Raw genomic sequence first — 16,724 nt, forward strand, 5'->3', positions numbered from 1 at the left:
GATGTTTGAATAGACACGGTCCAAAGTGTGTTCACCTCTCGTAGCAAAGTCCACAAACTGAACAAATTTAGGAAGCACAGTCTTTAGGCACGCTTTGTTAAAGTCGCCGGCGACAATAAAAACCCCATCGGGGTGGGCAAGCTGTTGTTTGTTTATGGTGTTGAGCAAGAGGCTGAGAGCCGTGCCAACGTTAGCATCCGGCGGTATATAAACAGCTATCACAATAACTACTGTAAACTCCCTCGGGATGTAAAAAGGTCTGCACGAGACTGCCAGAACCTCCAAATCAGGAGAACAGTGTGTGTGAATGATCCTGCTGTTACAACACCACTCGTTATGCACGTAAACACATAGCCCCCCTCCTCTGCTTTTACCTGAGTTGCTGTTTCTGTCGTGCCGGTGTAGCGTGCGGCCTGCTAACTCAACTGCAGCGTCGGGAATCAGCGGGTGAAGCCACGACTCCGTAATAAGAATAATGCTGCAGTTACGTGCAAAGCTCGTGGTTGCTATCTGTAGCTCCAATTCGTCTAATTTGTGGGTGATGGATCTGGCGTTCGACAGGAAAAGGCTCGGAAGTGCTGGCCGGTGTGGTTGTTTGCGTAGCCTAGCATCTGAGCCCGACCGGCATCCCCTCTTCTGCTTTCTCTCCCTCCGTCGCCTTCTACGCTTGCTGGGCGGGCAGACCATCCACGGTGACCCCGGCGGTCTCGCTATCTCCTCCAGGATGTTGTGTGTTCACTGATAGTCACCAGAAACAGACAAACTATATTTGAAACCTAGGTCAATTAGGTTCTGGCGACTGTAAGAGATGGCGGCCTTGCAAACATTCAAAAATATACACAGTAAAAGTAAAAACGAGCACCAAACTGGAGAGCTAAGAGCCGCTGCACCCGTGCGCGCCGCCATCTTCTCTCCAAACTCCTACAGGCTAACTAAGGTTGATCGGCCTCCTTCTTCAGCCTGGTGGGCAATTTTACCTCTAGTGTCCACCATTTGGTTTGGGGGTTACCACCACGACAGGCACCAAACACCTTGTGGCCGCAGCTCAGTGCAGTGGCTTCGGCAATGGAGGTGTAGAACATGGTCCATTCAGACTCAATGTCCCCACTCTCCCTCGGAATGCTGTTGAAGATCTTGCGGACAGGGGCCTCTGCCACGCGTTCCCAAAGCACCCTCATTATACGTTTGGGTGCGCCAGGTCTGTCCAGTATCCTCCTCCACCACCTGATCCAACTCACCACCAGGTGGTGATCAGTTGGCAGCTCAGCCCCTCTCTTTACATGAGTCTCCAGAACATATGGCTGCAGGTCTGGTGATACAATTACAAAATCTATCATCGACTTGCGGCCTAGGGTGTCCTGGTGCCACAGGCACTTATGGACACTCTTATGTTTGAACATGGTTTTCGTTATGGACAAACTGTGGTTTGCACAGAAGTCCAACAACAAAACACAGCTCAGGTTCAGATCAGGCAGGCTGTTCCTCCCAATCACGCCCCTCCAGGTCTCACTGTCGTTGCCCACATGAGCGTTGAAGTCTCAGAGTAGGACAATAGAGTCCCCAGGTGGAGCACCCTCAAGCACCCCACCCAGGGACTCCAAAAAGGCTGGGTACTCTGAACCACCACTAAGCGCAGACGACAGTCAGGACCCGTTCCCCGACCTGAAGGCGCAGGGAACAAACCCTCTCGTTCACCAGGAGAAACCCCAATGTACAGGCAGCAAGCCGAGGGGATCCTAGGATACCCACCCCAGCCCGCTGCCTCTGACCAAGGGGAACTCCAGACTGAGACCAGCCCCTCACCAGGAGAATGGTTCCAGAGCCCAAGCCATGTTTGAGGTGAGCCCGGCTATATCTAGTCGGTACTTCTCAGCCTTACACACTAACTCAGCTCCTTCCTCCACCAGAGAGGTGATGTTTCATGTCAGAATTGCTAGTCTTGGTAGCCGGGGATCATTCCGCCAGGGCCTCCGCTCCTGGCTGCCGTCCGGCACACATTTCACCCAACCCTTACGGCACCTCCTCCAGGTGGTGGGCCTGCAGGAGGATGGGCCCATATCCCTCTTTCGGGCTGTGCCCAGCCGGGCCCCATGGACCACCAGATGCTTGGGCACCCTGCCCGGGCCTGCCCGGTCCTGGCGCCAGGGCGGGGCCCCGGTAACCCTATCCCAGGCAAAGTGAACTGTTCCCTTGGTCTTTCACTCATAGGGGTCTTCTGAATTGCTCTTTATCTGGTCCCTCACCCAGGACCAATTTGCCATGGGAGACCCTATCAGGGGGCAAAAGACCCTGGACAACATAGCCTGGTAGTGATTCGTGGAGGGGATTAATATTATATATTAATATATCATGTCTGGTTGTACTGATGTGTGATACAAAAAGTAAACACAAGAACAACAAAGCACATAAGTAAACATAAGAATTCATCCTTAGTGAAAAGAGTCTGGACATTCGAAACTGTCCTCTGCAGACCTCAATGATTAACTGAGAATAAAAAAATGATTCTGGTTAGTAGTTGAGGTTGTATGAGAGACAAAAAGTCTCACCACTTCAAAAAGCACAACACTATTTGAGGTCCACCAATAGAAACACTAACAGTCAAAAATTTTGATCAGGTATCAAGAACTAAAAAACAAAAAAACAACATACAAAAAAACAAAAAAGTTTACAAGGCAGAGAGAGCTCTTTAACTGACTATATTTAACTTCCTTCATGCGACAGGTAGTTATAGAGTTCCAAACTTTATTTCTGTAGTCATTGTGTGTTTTGTGATTATTTTACCTTCCCGGTCTTGTTATCACTGATTACTTTCACCAGTTTCTTGTTACCTGGCCTTTCCACACCCCTAATTAGCCCTCTGTGTATTTTAGTTACCTTGTATTTTGGACTTTATCAGCGAATAAATGGCTCGACTTTTGCTTCAAACTCCATCTTTCAGTGTATCCGCATTTGGGTCCTCACTTCAACACACACTCTGCAACATGACAATTAAACCAGCATTATAGATAAGCCTTGAAGGTTCCACCTTAGTGTTTTGGCCAACGTCACGCTTTTGTTTTTTAATTATTTATTCGTTTTTGGTAAGTTACTTTTTATGGAAGAAAACATGCTAGTTTATCAGCTAGCTTAGTTAGAAAGCTGCATTCCTAACACACAGCTAATTAGTGCTAAGTAACGGACTACTAAAACGCTAAAACTTTACTCACAAAAAGTGATTCAAGGTCTGTTTCACATAGCAGACCATAATATTCATCAGATAATGTGACAAAAACACTCCAAACTATCCACAGAGGTTCATTTTATATTAATATAATTTTTTTTAATGGTGCCAAGTTGGAGCTGAGTCACATGCAAGTGTGCAGGCTTACTTTAAATTAAAAAAAAAGTTTTTGTGAACTTTTTTGAAACTTTACATAAATTATAAAATTACAACTTAAAAAAGTGTTCAGTACTCACCTAATCTGACTATCTTCATCAGTTTACTTTCACACAGGGTGTGTCTTCTCACATTCTTTCACGACCCCCCCCACCCAACTTTGATGTCGTCTCTCCCTCACTTATTCTGAGGCGATTGTTTTACAATTCTGCTGCTTTTTAATTAATTAATCAGTTAGATTAATGGTAATGTTAGAGCTTTATCTGATGGTTTAAGTGCAGACAGGATTCATCCACATTTTGGACCAGAGGAGCAGCTGCTTTATTATAAACCATTCTGTTGTCTAAACCTGAAATCGGTGTAACAGCTGGCCTGTACGCTGTGTAGAGAAGAACACGAAAACAACGTATACCGTCATTTCCTGACCCGCCCAGGCATGTAAGTTACACATGAAATATTTTTCCTTTCTGTATACTATCAGTCCTAATTATTAGATTCAGATATCAATTCTGATTTTTGAGTCCTATTAACTGATTCATTTAGACATGCTCCAGTGTTGTACAGCAGTGTTGTATACCTGTATTAGCTGTATGATTGGTCTTGTGTTCATTATGGATTGATTTCTGTGGGTGATCGTGGCTCAAGAGTTGGCAGTTCGTCTTGTGATCGGAAGGTTGCCGGTTCGAGCCCCGGCTTGGACAGTCTCGGTCGTTGCGTCCTTGGGCAAGACACTTCACCTACTGGTGACGGCCAAAGAGGCTGATGGCGCGATATGCCAGCCTCGCTTCTGTCAGTCTGCCCCAGGGCAGCTGTGGCTACAACTGTAGCTTACCTCCACCAGTGTGTGAGAGTGAATGAATAGTGGAATTGTAAAGCACTTTGAGGGTCTCGAAAAGTGCTATATAAATGCAATCCATTATTATAATCTGACTAAAAATGTTAAACACTGCAAGCTCACTCAGCTCACTTTAAAATATATCTCAGTTGTCTCCATGCATCTTGTATTGTTTAAGGGTCTGAAAAGGAAACTCCTACAAATACATATTTAATGAGGTCAGCTGCAAAAATAACTTTATCCATGGGCCAACATGCTGCACCAGAGGAAACCCCTATTTTGGCATTAATAAGCTGCTGTTGGGTTGGGATTTAACGAAGATGCTCATTGTCAGTTTGTGCATGACAGGCGTGGACAATGCAGGTATTCTGGTACCTGACCTTATTACATATGGTTACTTAACACAGAATATATTTTAAAAAACCAATGTAAATTTACAATGAAAACTGCAAAATAAAACTTTACTAAGAAGTAAAATACACGTTTATACAGACACACACAACACTCAGCTACTGGGTGTAGGCCTGTGAGATAAAAAGTTACATTTATTTTTGAGTGTAGACACAGTTTTAGCTGACCTCAGGTCAGCAGGTGGCTTGTTCCAAAGACCTGGACTCTCATTTCATCTAATTCTTGGGACAATTAAAAGATCTGCACTTGATGACCTGAGAGGTCTGACTGGGTCTTAGACACTGAGCAAGTCAGAGATGTACTGGGAGACCAAACCACTGAGAGCTGTATGAACTAATAAAAGGATTTTAAAGGCAATTTTGAATTGAAGTGGGAGCCAATTAAGTGACTACTGCATATTTTTTTGTCGATTAACTAAGATTTAATGCTAAATTTTACCTGAAAAAACACATTATATTATTTGTGAGAGTGTGTAACTATGATGGCTCAAAGCTCAGCGCTTAACCTGTTACTTTGTCCCGTGAAGCTGGTTTTATGGTCCTGCAAACGTGTCCCACCTGTGTAAACAATTCCGGTTGGACAGAGGGGGAGAGGGCTCCCTTGCAGTTTTCCAACATCCCGACTATGCATCTGTGGAACGTATCTGATGAATGGTGACTGGTTCACAATCACTGGGAATGGGAATACTGCAAAACAAAAAAGTTCAACATGAAAAGCACAGATGTTCCATTTACGCTGCAGCAGACACTTTTCATTGTTTTTAATGTTTCACTTCAGCTCTCTGTATGTGATAATTTTTGCTCTTCTCTATCTTTGGCTCTCACCAACAACAGCAAAGGTAAGAGTGGCCCACAGACCAGCTGTACAGCATACTTTGTGCATCCAGCTGACAGCAGAGCTTTTTGCAGGCTGATGGGCCAGTGAATGCACTGCCTCTGCTACACCATAAAACTCACTTGACTCTTCACTCATCCTTCAGATCTGAGCCACTTTCCCCTCATCAGTAATAAACTACTTTCAGCTGCTGACCACAGTGAAGCTCTACATGTTTGATTTTGCAAAGATTTGCATAGGATGCCCTTCCTGACGCAACTCCAAAGGGGATTTGTGTCTCATTTATTGAAATCGAGTGAAACTGAACTGGGACATATATTGAAATATATCAAAATACAGCTGTTAATGTGACTGTGTTCATATGTCTGAACCTGAAAATATCTAATATAAAAATATAAATAAATAGTCTTTTGTTTGTCTTTTAAGCAAGAGGCCCAAGAGGCCCAGTATCTTTGCTGTTTCTAGAACGGCACTCTTCTGGACAGAGATCTTGGATGTCGTTGCTGGGATCTGCTGGAACCACTTGCCCAGTTTGGGAGACCCAGAGTGCTTCGATTACTTCAGGGACTTCCTTCACTCTCCACATCTTCTCTAACTACTCTCTTAGCCCTTGGTATTTGTAAAGCTTCTTGTCTTCCTTCTTCCTGATGTTGCTGTCACTAGACATTGCTCCCCATCACTGGGGTCTTCTTCCTCAGCGTAACCTTTGCCAGTTTGTCCGTTTGTATCTGGAAGTTACAATGAATCTTAGGTTGGTCATTCTCATCCACCCTAGGGGGTGTGTCCCATTTTTATCTTAGGCCATAGTCATCAAGGGTGTTCCTGCATACTATGCCACTTCCACTATGGTGTTCCATGTATGCTCTGCCCGCTAGCATCTTACTGTAAGATTACAGTTTTCAGTTATAGAGTTTGAAAAACGTTTGCAATATGTTGCTATACTAAATTGTCTAATTACATTACAGGTACAAATATGTTGTTACTTGCATTATAAAGGTTCTTAACTTATCTTAACGGCTGCTGGATAGAAAGAAAAAATAACATTAAGTGAACACGTTTTTTCTTCCTGCGCACTTCACTGTCAATCAGCTCATTTAATTCATGTGTAGGAGAAAGAAAATGCAGCAGCACAACTTTTCAGGAAAGGAGATATAGACTTTGTACACTGATTTACATTTAAGGAAGGTAATGTGTTTGTATTTATATATATATATATATATATATATATATATATATATATAGAAACAGAGGTGATAGAGTTTAATCTAAAAATGGGAAGAAATTTCAAGGCAGTTTAAAACCCAAGTGGTAGAATGTGACTGAGTATGTTTATTCAAGTACTTTCCTTATGTATTTGACTACTTGTGTCTTTCTTTTCATGCCACTTTCTGCTTCTGTACTCTGCTCGATCTTAGAGTGAAATATTGTCATTTTGACTTCACTAGATTTACCTAAAAAGCTTAAGTTAATTTAGCTTTGCACACAAACCACATAAAGAAACAAGATGATTACAGGATTAGTTGACATAAAATTAGCAACTATTTTATTTAAAGTACATGTGGGAGAATTTCTCTTTTCAGAATTTAGATTAGTACATGTTACTGTTTTTAGTGAGTAAGTCCAAGTAAAGTAAAGTAGGTCAAAGCAGTGATTTTAGTTTGTTAAACAGTTGTTGATACGAAACTATAATTCTAAGACTTCATGCTCAGTGCAGTCTTTTTGCCACTAGAGGGCAAACTTTGTTTAAAAGTTAATGGGTAAATGAAGTGTTCAAAACAATATAAAAGAGAGGAGTGTCTGCAATGACAAGGATCTCAGCTCCTGACCGCATGTCGATATTTATATATTAAAGTAAATTTTTCAAACATATGTGGCACATTGTCTGGTCTGTAGTCTGTTACAAGTCAAGGTTCTGTGTTTTGACATTTACTTTATACCAGAAAACAGAAAAATGTATAAATGTAGAGATAACTTCATACTCCTCCCCATTCAAACCTCTTGTTCCTGTCAAATATAAGGATGTGGTGTATGTAGACAAGTACAAGTGCTCTCCACATCTAATATACACATTCATGGTACTTAATATTTAACTCATGAAACAACTGGAGAGACTTTATTTTTTGCAAATAAAGAAAATATGCGTGTCACACAGAATTTCCCATTCTTTCTAACAATATGGTCAAAGTGTATTTATTCTTCATTTTCACTAATGATCCCTTCGTGGTGACCCTTCAGAAAACAATTCTCACTTCTTCCCACTTCATTTTAGCATCACTGTGGATTTTTGTGACAGTTACAGCAAATCCTGTTTGAATGTTCAAATGAGCATCTGATTATTGTTATAAGATCCAAAATGTTTCATTTGCTTACATTATAAACACTTTTAAACTACTGGTAAGAATTAGGTTTCAAGATTGGAAAAAAGAGAGACTTGTAGTGCATGTAGCAGCTTTTTCCACTGAGTGATTAACAGCCAGAGGTGAGACAAGGTTATGACCTCTGCTGGGCTGAAGTGAAGGGCAGGGCTGCAAGGCTGCAATTACCAGTGACCACATAATGACAAAACTCCGAGGTCTAGCTAACTTTCCTTTACTCTTAAACAAGCACAATCTCTGCCAACAAGACAGCTGTTGTGCATTTGTTTTTAGATTTGTATGTAAATTATTTTCACTTTGCCATAACAGATCATCTGCCGCTCTATCTCTAGCATCCTCTTCTGTCGCACCAACCCTACTGCATGTCTTCTTAAACTACAGGGTGGGCCATTTATATGGATACACCGTAATAAAATGGGAATGGTTGGTGATATTAAAGTCCTGTTTGTGGCACATTAGTATATGTGAGGGGGCAAACTCCTCAAGATGGGTGGTGACCGTGGTGGCCATTTTGAAGTCAGCCATCTTGGATACAACTTTTGTTTTTTCAATAGGAAGAGGGCCATGTGACACATCAAACTTATTGGTAATGTCACAAGAAAAACAATGGTGTGCTTGGTTTCAACGTAACTTTATTCTTTCATGAGTTATTTACAAGTTTCTCTTTGTTCACAGCCATTGACATGTCGAAGAGGTTAACACGTGAGGAGCAGATCGAAATTGTGTTGATATCTGGTGAACGCAGTAACGGGGTCATTGCAGCAGATTTCAATGCAAGACACCCTACGAGACCACCCATCTCCCATGCTACAGTTAGCAAACTGCTTGCTAAGTTTCGTGAAACTGGTTCAGTGTTGGATTTGTCAAAATGTGGACGCAAGAAAACTGTCACTAATGAAGAAGCATCAGTGGCTGTCCTAGCTTCATTCAGCAAGAGCCCACAGCGTAGCACTCGCTGCATGTCACTGGAGAGTGGCATTAGTCGAACATCCCTTCGGCGGATGTTAGCTACTCACAAATGGCACCCTTACAAACTCCAGCTGCTGCAGCATCTCAACGAGGATGACCCGGATCGGCGCACAGAATTTGCAGAATGGGCAAAACAAAAATTGGAACAGGACCCTCAGTTCACGCAGAAGATTTTGTTCAGTGATGAGGCAAACTTTTATGTGAATGGTGAAGTTAACAAACAAGACCACCGCTATTGGTCTGACACTAACCCACATTGGATGGATCCCTCCAAGACTGTTGGAACAACAAAAGTGATGGTTTGGTGTGGTATATGGGGTACAACGATAGTGGGTCCATTCTTCATCAATGGAAACCTCAAGGCCACTGGATATTTGAAATTGCTACATGATGATGTGTTTCCCTCTTTATGCACTGAAGCTGGCACGTTCCCTGAGTTTTTCCAGCAGGATGGTGCACCACCACATTATGGGTGCCAGGTCCGAGCATTCCTAGATGAACAGTTTCCTGGAAAGTGGATTGGTCGTCGTGGGCCAGTTGAATGGCCCCCAAGGTCTCCCGATCTGACCCCCTTAGACTTTTATCTTTGGGGTCATCTGAAGGCAATTGTCTATGGTGTGAAGATACGAGATGTGCAGCACCTGAAACTACGGATACTGGATGCCTGTGCTGGCATTTCTCCTGCGGTGTTGCTATCAGTGTGTGAAGAGTGGGAGAAGAGGGTTGCATTGACAATCCAACACAATGGGCAGCACATTGAACACATTTTATAAGTGGTCAGAAACTTGTAAATAACTCATGAAAGAATAAAGTTACGTTGAAACCAAGCACACCATTGTTTTTCTTGTGACATTACCAATAAGTTTGATGTGTCACATGGCCCTCTTCCTATTGAAAAAACAAAAGTCCAAGATGACCGACTTCTAAATGGCCACCTTCTAAATGGCCACCATGGTCACCACCCATCTTGAGGAGTTTGCCCCCTCACATATACTAATGTGCCACAAACAGCACTTTAATATCACCAACCATTCCCATTTTAATACGGTGTACCCATATAAATGGCCCACCCTGTACATCCATGAACCTCCTCTGACATCTTTCTCTTTTCCTCCTGCCCAGCTACTCCATATTCAGCATCTTTTGCTCACTACATCCACCGTCCCTCCTCTGTACATGTCCAAACCATCTCTAACTTTGCTCCACCTGAGCTGTCCCTCTGATGTACTCCTTTCTAATCCTGTCCATCCTGCTCACTCCCAGTGACAATCTAATCATCTTCATCTCTGCCAATCCCAGCTTGGCCTCCTGTCTTTTTGTCAGTGCCACTGGTTTCCTAACCATACATCACAGCAGGTGTCACTATCATCTTGTAAAGCTGAACTTTCAGTCTTGCTGTTGACCCTCTTTCACAAATCACCTGGACACTTCTCTCCACCCACTCCAACCTACCTACCCTCTCTTCTTCGTCTCTCTTGTATACCTCAAGTGTATCATGTCTTGTTTCGACCAGCTTTTATTCCTTATCTCTCCAGAGCATACCTCCAGACTCTCTACTCTCACTGTAGATCACAGTGTCATCTGCAAACATCATAGCCCGCGGAAACTCCTGACAAACTCCTACTTGACCTCATCTGTCATCCTGTCCATCACCATCACCAAGAAGATCCCTGATGTAATCTAACCCCCACTTTGAATCCATCTGTCACTCCTACCTCACCGCTGCCTCACTGTCCTCATATATGTCCTGCACCACCCTCACATACTGCTCTGCCACTCCTGACTTCCTCACGCAGCACCACAGTTCCTCTCTTGGTACCCATATACTCTCTCTAGAGCCACAAAGACACGGTGCACCTCTGTCTGACCTCTATAATCAAAGCAAACATCACATCTGTAATGCTCACTGATCGTCACCTCTCTTCTTAACCTAGCTTCAACAACTTATTGTAGTTTCATACTGTGCCTTGTCAGCTTTATCACTTGATTAAATTGACGAGCCATACCACTATAATTCTTCATTCCTCAGACACATATGCACTCTCCATGATGGTGTTAAACAGTCTGGTCAAAAAAATGCCACTCTCGTCTCTCGTAGTATTTTCATAGTTCAACAGGTAGGTCATCTGGACCAGCGATCTTTCGAATTCTCTTCTTCTTCATAGTTGCTCTCACTCCCTCCTTACTAATGCTCTGCACTTCCTGATTCATTAACTGTCCTCCAACAGTCGTCTCTCTTTTTTGCATTCATCAGCTCCTTCATCAGAGGTGAGTACTCTCACATCTTCTCATTCCATTTACTTCGCTCGTTATTACATTTCCTTGTTTCCATTTCTGTCTTTAATCACTTTTCACTCAGTATCTTTGATGTACTATTGCTGTGTGATTTATTAAAATTACTGAAGGCTGCATTACAACCTGCTAGCTGCAAATAATCATGTGCAGTTCCTTAAAGCAGACAGAAAGAAAACATATTACTAACACAGAAATAGTTTTCTATACGAGATCACTGCGAAAAGTGCAGCCTTACCTAATGTCCACCCTACTGTTACTCATTTATATTAAGATTTTAAAATCTAGTTAGTACTGCTTTCAGAACTACACATGATTGTTTGCAGCTAGCAGGTTGTTAATGCTATCCATCAAGTCTAACAGCACCTCAGCTAACACCAGCTAACAATATTAGCTTGATAATAGTAATAAATCACAAAGCAATAGTACATTACATAGTTGTAAAAAGCATGACAATATATCAAGTAATCCAACGTATTCAGAATACGTTACAAATTACATTTTGGGCCATGTATTCTGTAATCTGTAGTGGAATAAATTTTAAAAGTAACCTTCCCAACACTGCATAACTGTGTAACTTTAAAACTGTGTATATATTGTATATTTTGTGTATTTATTATCTCACTCTTATTGCCTGTTTATGCACTGTCCTTATCTTCAACGTCATGTTGCTCTGTTGTATCTTAATTGCCCCTTGGGGATAAATAAAGTCTTTCTGATTCTGATAAAACTCATTATAAACCTTTTCTTCTGCCCTCTCATCTCTTTGGTATACACCTTGCATCGTAACACTCCTTCTGACTTCTGACTTCGTCCTTTGCATACTTTCATACTTTTGTACTTCCAATGCCACCATCAAGTCTCTTCTTTTCTGTCTTCTTTTCCCTGTCCAGAGGATACACCAAACACATTGGCTGTTTCTCTCACCACCACAGTTTTATCTCATCTGGTAACTCTTCCTTACCATCCGCAATCTGTCTCAACTCTTACCTGAACTCTAAGCAAAAGTCTTCTACGGGCTTTCTTCCGGCACCCTGTATAGTCAACAGCATTAGAGACAGTCATTGTTAACCCAATCCAGTATGGAAATCCTATTGTTTGTGATTCACATGTTTGATTTAGCTTTTAGTTTTTTCACCCATCTGATGCAACCCTCCCATTTCATCTGGGCTTGGGACAGGCAGTAGAAGAACACTGGCTTGCGCCCCCTCATCACTGGGTTGATTATGATTCATACTATCAGTCTGGTGAATTTAACTATGCTCTCTGCGAACTCTTATCCAAGTCTTGTAAAGTTCAACTCGTTAGCTATAGTAATGCTCTGTGGTCAGAGAGCCTCACTTTAACTGCTGTGGGTTGTGTGGGAACTATCCTTCAGACTCTTAACTTTGACCACATGTTCCAACACTCCAAGTGGACCCTATAATGATAACCCAGCATAATGACTGACTTCTTGTTAGAAGGAATGCTCTATGAACATACGCCGCTGCTTTTTCTTTTCTTTTTTTTTAAAACCTGGAATCTTTGTTGTGTGCAAAAAAAACTACTAACACTTAGGAACATGAATCACGGTTAAGTGTAGAGTTTAGTGTCTTCTGCCCTGTAAAGTAACATTTTTTGTAGCAATTTATGTAATTTGTATTACAGCTCCATTTCAAATGCAGTTGGCATGCTGCATAAAACATAAACTGAGCAAACTGAAGGGTAAAATCATGTAAAATCATGTAAAATCTTTATTTCATTGAAAACAGTATAAAGAAATCGATGAATTTGCTGTGATTTCCAGACCTGTAGACCGGGGGCCTGCACTAATAACAGACAAAATTCAATAGTAGAAATCATTGCATGAGCTCGGGAACACTGCTGAAAACTATAATGGACTGTGGTGAAGTGGTTAGTATCACTTGTTTTGACATATCCAAATTTGAAAATGACTCTGGAAATCATGGACGATGTGTTTAATAGGCTAAAGAGGAGAGTAAGCATTAGCACACAGTTCAGTCATTCATTCATGATGGAAATGCACACTGCACGAATAACTTCTACATCCGTCAAGGTCCCATTATTGCTGAGCAACATATGCAGGCTTTGAAGTAAGGCTTTCAGCAAGACAATGCCTGCCAAACAAAACACTGCAGATATTTCACCAGCATGGCAGAAGAGTGAAAGATTCCTGGTCCAGACCTGACAACAGTTTGCACATATGAAATATGCAACAAAGAATGTATCGTACTGTTGAGCAGCTGAAATCTTAAAGCAAGCAAAAACAGCAAATTAGTCTCCTCGGCTCAAAAACACTTAAGAGTGCGTTTCAAAGAAGCAGCAACTCAACATGCAGCGGACTTTCAAATGAAAATAAGTTAACAGAAAAAAAAATCCAATGATTTCATTGCATTGTGTTTTTTAATCAGTGTTTTACACCGAGGCCGGTGATTCATATCATGATTCAAGGAAAAGGGGAGGAAGTGTTCCTACATTCCTGTGCGAAGGAAACTGTTAGACATGTCATGACATCAGTACTGACAGATCTGCAAGGTTTTGTTACATGACATAAATCACTGAGGAAGGTTATAGAAATGTTCTGCTTATGGCTAAATTAGAGAGTGCATGTTTTTTAGTGGCCCAAACATTACACGTGCTGGCATGGCAACCAGCCTGCCTTTCTGACCCGACTCTAACAAAAACAACTCAATCGGCTGCTGCTCGTATCTCAGAGGCAGGCCAAACACTTGCCAAATGTGAACTTGATCACGTATATATCTGGACGATGATAACTAAGTAAGTAACTGCTCAGATCTTTTACTCATTTTTCAGCTGTTATGAATAACTGCACTGAAAAGTGATGACAACATATTTATTAACCCCGGTTACTACGCACTCTTCTCGATAAGCAACCTTCTATTTTACGAGGGTTATTTTTCCGCCACATAAATCAAAACACTTTCAAGTTTTCAGAGAGAGATAAACCACTGGAAACGTCTCTAATGTTGCAGAGTAAACTTCAACATGCCTGTATGATTAATAGCCAACACTGTGACAGATATCCAGTGAATAACACTTTCAATGGTGAGCTGTGCGTGCTGAAATACGCAGAACTCGAACCCGTTTCAACCCGACGACTAAGATTTTATAGCAGACGTGTATGCTGAAAGGGATTACCGCACCCCATTACACGTAACTGCCAGTAATTTCAGACAGAGTGATTCACAATTGTTGTGTCATTTGGTTTACTGTTTTTAACATATTTGAAAAAAGTCTTTAGTGCAGGCCCCCGTCTCATCACATCAGCAAAGGATGTGTGTTTCACGCAGGTATGTTTCTTCAGTGTGTGCCGACAGATTATACCACAGGTCAGGCTGAAGCTCGGACTAAGGGTCTTTTTTCTCTTTTCTTTGTCTTAGAGACGTCAGGTCTCACTTTGTGACTCTAAGCAGGCTGATCATCTCCTTTTGCAAGGGGCAAAAATGACAAAGATATACTGATCGGCACATGAATAAATAAATAAATAAATAAATACATATTAAAATTAGTTAGCCAATTAATTTAGCTAAAAAAAACTACTGGAGTTCAATTTCTCACTTTCTTTTTAGCTCCAGTTGCAAGTTGCTTTGAAATGAAGATTTTACATATAAAATATATACAGAAAAATCAAAAAAGTGAGCTGCTGGTTTTCATGTTGTGCAGCTGCACAACGTTAAAACCATTGAGAAGTGAAGTGAATAATATTGATCTCTTTGCTACAATGTGCTGTTCTTCTGGAAAACCTGACTTCTTAGCCTTCACGTGCATGTTACTTTGCTATGTTCCTCCCATCTAAAATGTATTGTTAAAACCAATAAAACCCACAATATGCTTGGATTATGAGTTATGTTACTTGGTTATTTTGTGTTTAAAATGTAATGAGATGTTACTGCAAAGGATAAGTTGATAGGCTTGTATTTCTGGTACAGTTACTTAAAATTAATGTTTCCAATTTCTAATATTTCCTTGCCAAATTGTGGAAGGAAAGGAATCCAAAGGATTGCAGCGTTTTTGCAGTAAAGGGGATTAGTGTGTGGCAAATGAAATTATTGCCACGAATGACCACAGATTGGCAGTATACAGCTGATCACACTGATTTTTAGACAAATGAAGTATCCCCTAAAGAAATTGTGGTGTGAGAAATAGCGGAGGGGCTGAGATAACCACAAAGTTATTATCTGAGAGGAGGCTTTTTATTGAGGTGAGAAAATTCTGTGGCAGACACCAAAAACATGCATTAACATACCACTGCAAAGCCAAGGTTAGCGAGCCTGGACTTTACTCACTTATTACCCCTAACTATCCCTTAGGAAATATACATCTATAATGTTTGGCACACAGACCTCTAATAACAAACGGCTAACAACCAGTCATTATGGGGGTTTGAGCAAGAGATTTACAAATCTTAGGTTCAGCAGCGTTGGACTGGTTCCCCCTGCTTGAAAATTGTTATTCTATCAAGGGCACGGCGAGCTGCGTGATAAAATCTTGTGATTTATTCTCGGCGGCTGATAATTACTGGTGTCTTGTCACCTGTCAAAAATGAATGGACGGGGAGAGTCCGAGGCTGTAGTCTTCATGCTCTTTACACCACAGCAGTAAATCTGACATGTTTGTGAAGCCATAAATCAATGCCTGCGATAAAGCCTGTGCGCTTCGTGGAGCTGAGCAGCAATGGGCTGCACTTTTCAAACCATTTAAGCTATGGAGGTATGCAGGGTTATTTGAAAGGTGTGGTAAGTACAGTGGTTTAAGTGGTTACTTTATAACTTCACAGGAATGGTCAATTGCAAACCAAGGCAGAAAAAAGTTGCAAAGTTACAAGTTTGCTGTGCAAAAATCTTAGGAGTGAAAAATCTTAAGATCTATGCTATTAAAACATGCAAGTGAGAAGGATTTTTTTTAATGAAGCATGGACATATGAATTGCAAACTATACATAAAAACGTCTATGTATGCAAACTATACAAAGAAAAGCACCTGAACTTCTTTAAGTTGCTGTCCAGACGTGTTTCTTTCCAAGCTCCTTAGACTACGATGACCTGGATGACTGAGAACTTTCACAGACATATACATAAAAACATTTTGCATTGCACAGTCACAGTGTGGGCACATTATAAAGTAACACAGTCTGTAATACAGTAATGTACTGCACAGCTCCTAGTACGTCTGTATCCATATTACTGTTCACATTGATAGATGGTACATACTGTATGCTTCTTCCCTGTTATTAAAATGATTTGTGGTGATACGTGAGATTTAACATTATATTGTTAACTGGCAATCATGTATGCATGTATATTCCAAAGTAACCAGTGATTTAGCCCTTTAACAGATGGTAGTGGATGTATTTGTGTAAGTTGGCTTTAAAGTCATCAAAGAAAATGCATTCTTATTTTCCACATACTTAACTTAAAATGGGTTTGGTGTAAAGACTCAACAGTTTTTTTGAGACTTTTAAAATTGTCTATGTTTTACTTGTTTTTAGCAAATTGTGCAGAAAAAAATGTAATCAAGGTATGAAAAAACTTTTTTCATGTTACCGTACATGTAGGTTTATGTATTCAGTTATATTCAGTTAAAAAACATATTAACCAAACATAACCCAGGTG

Source organism: Pelmatolapia mariae, linkage group LG10_11, assembly GCF_036321145.2.
Source record: "Pelmatolapia mariae isolate MD_Pm_ZW linkage group LG10_11, Pm_UMD_F_2, whole genome shotgun sequence".
NCBI lineage: Eukaryota > Metazoa > Chordata > Actinopteri > Cichliformes > Cichlidae > Pelmatolapia > Pelmatolapia mariae.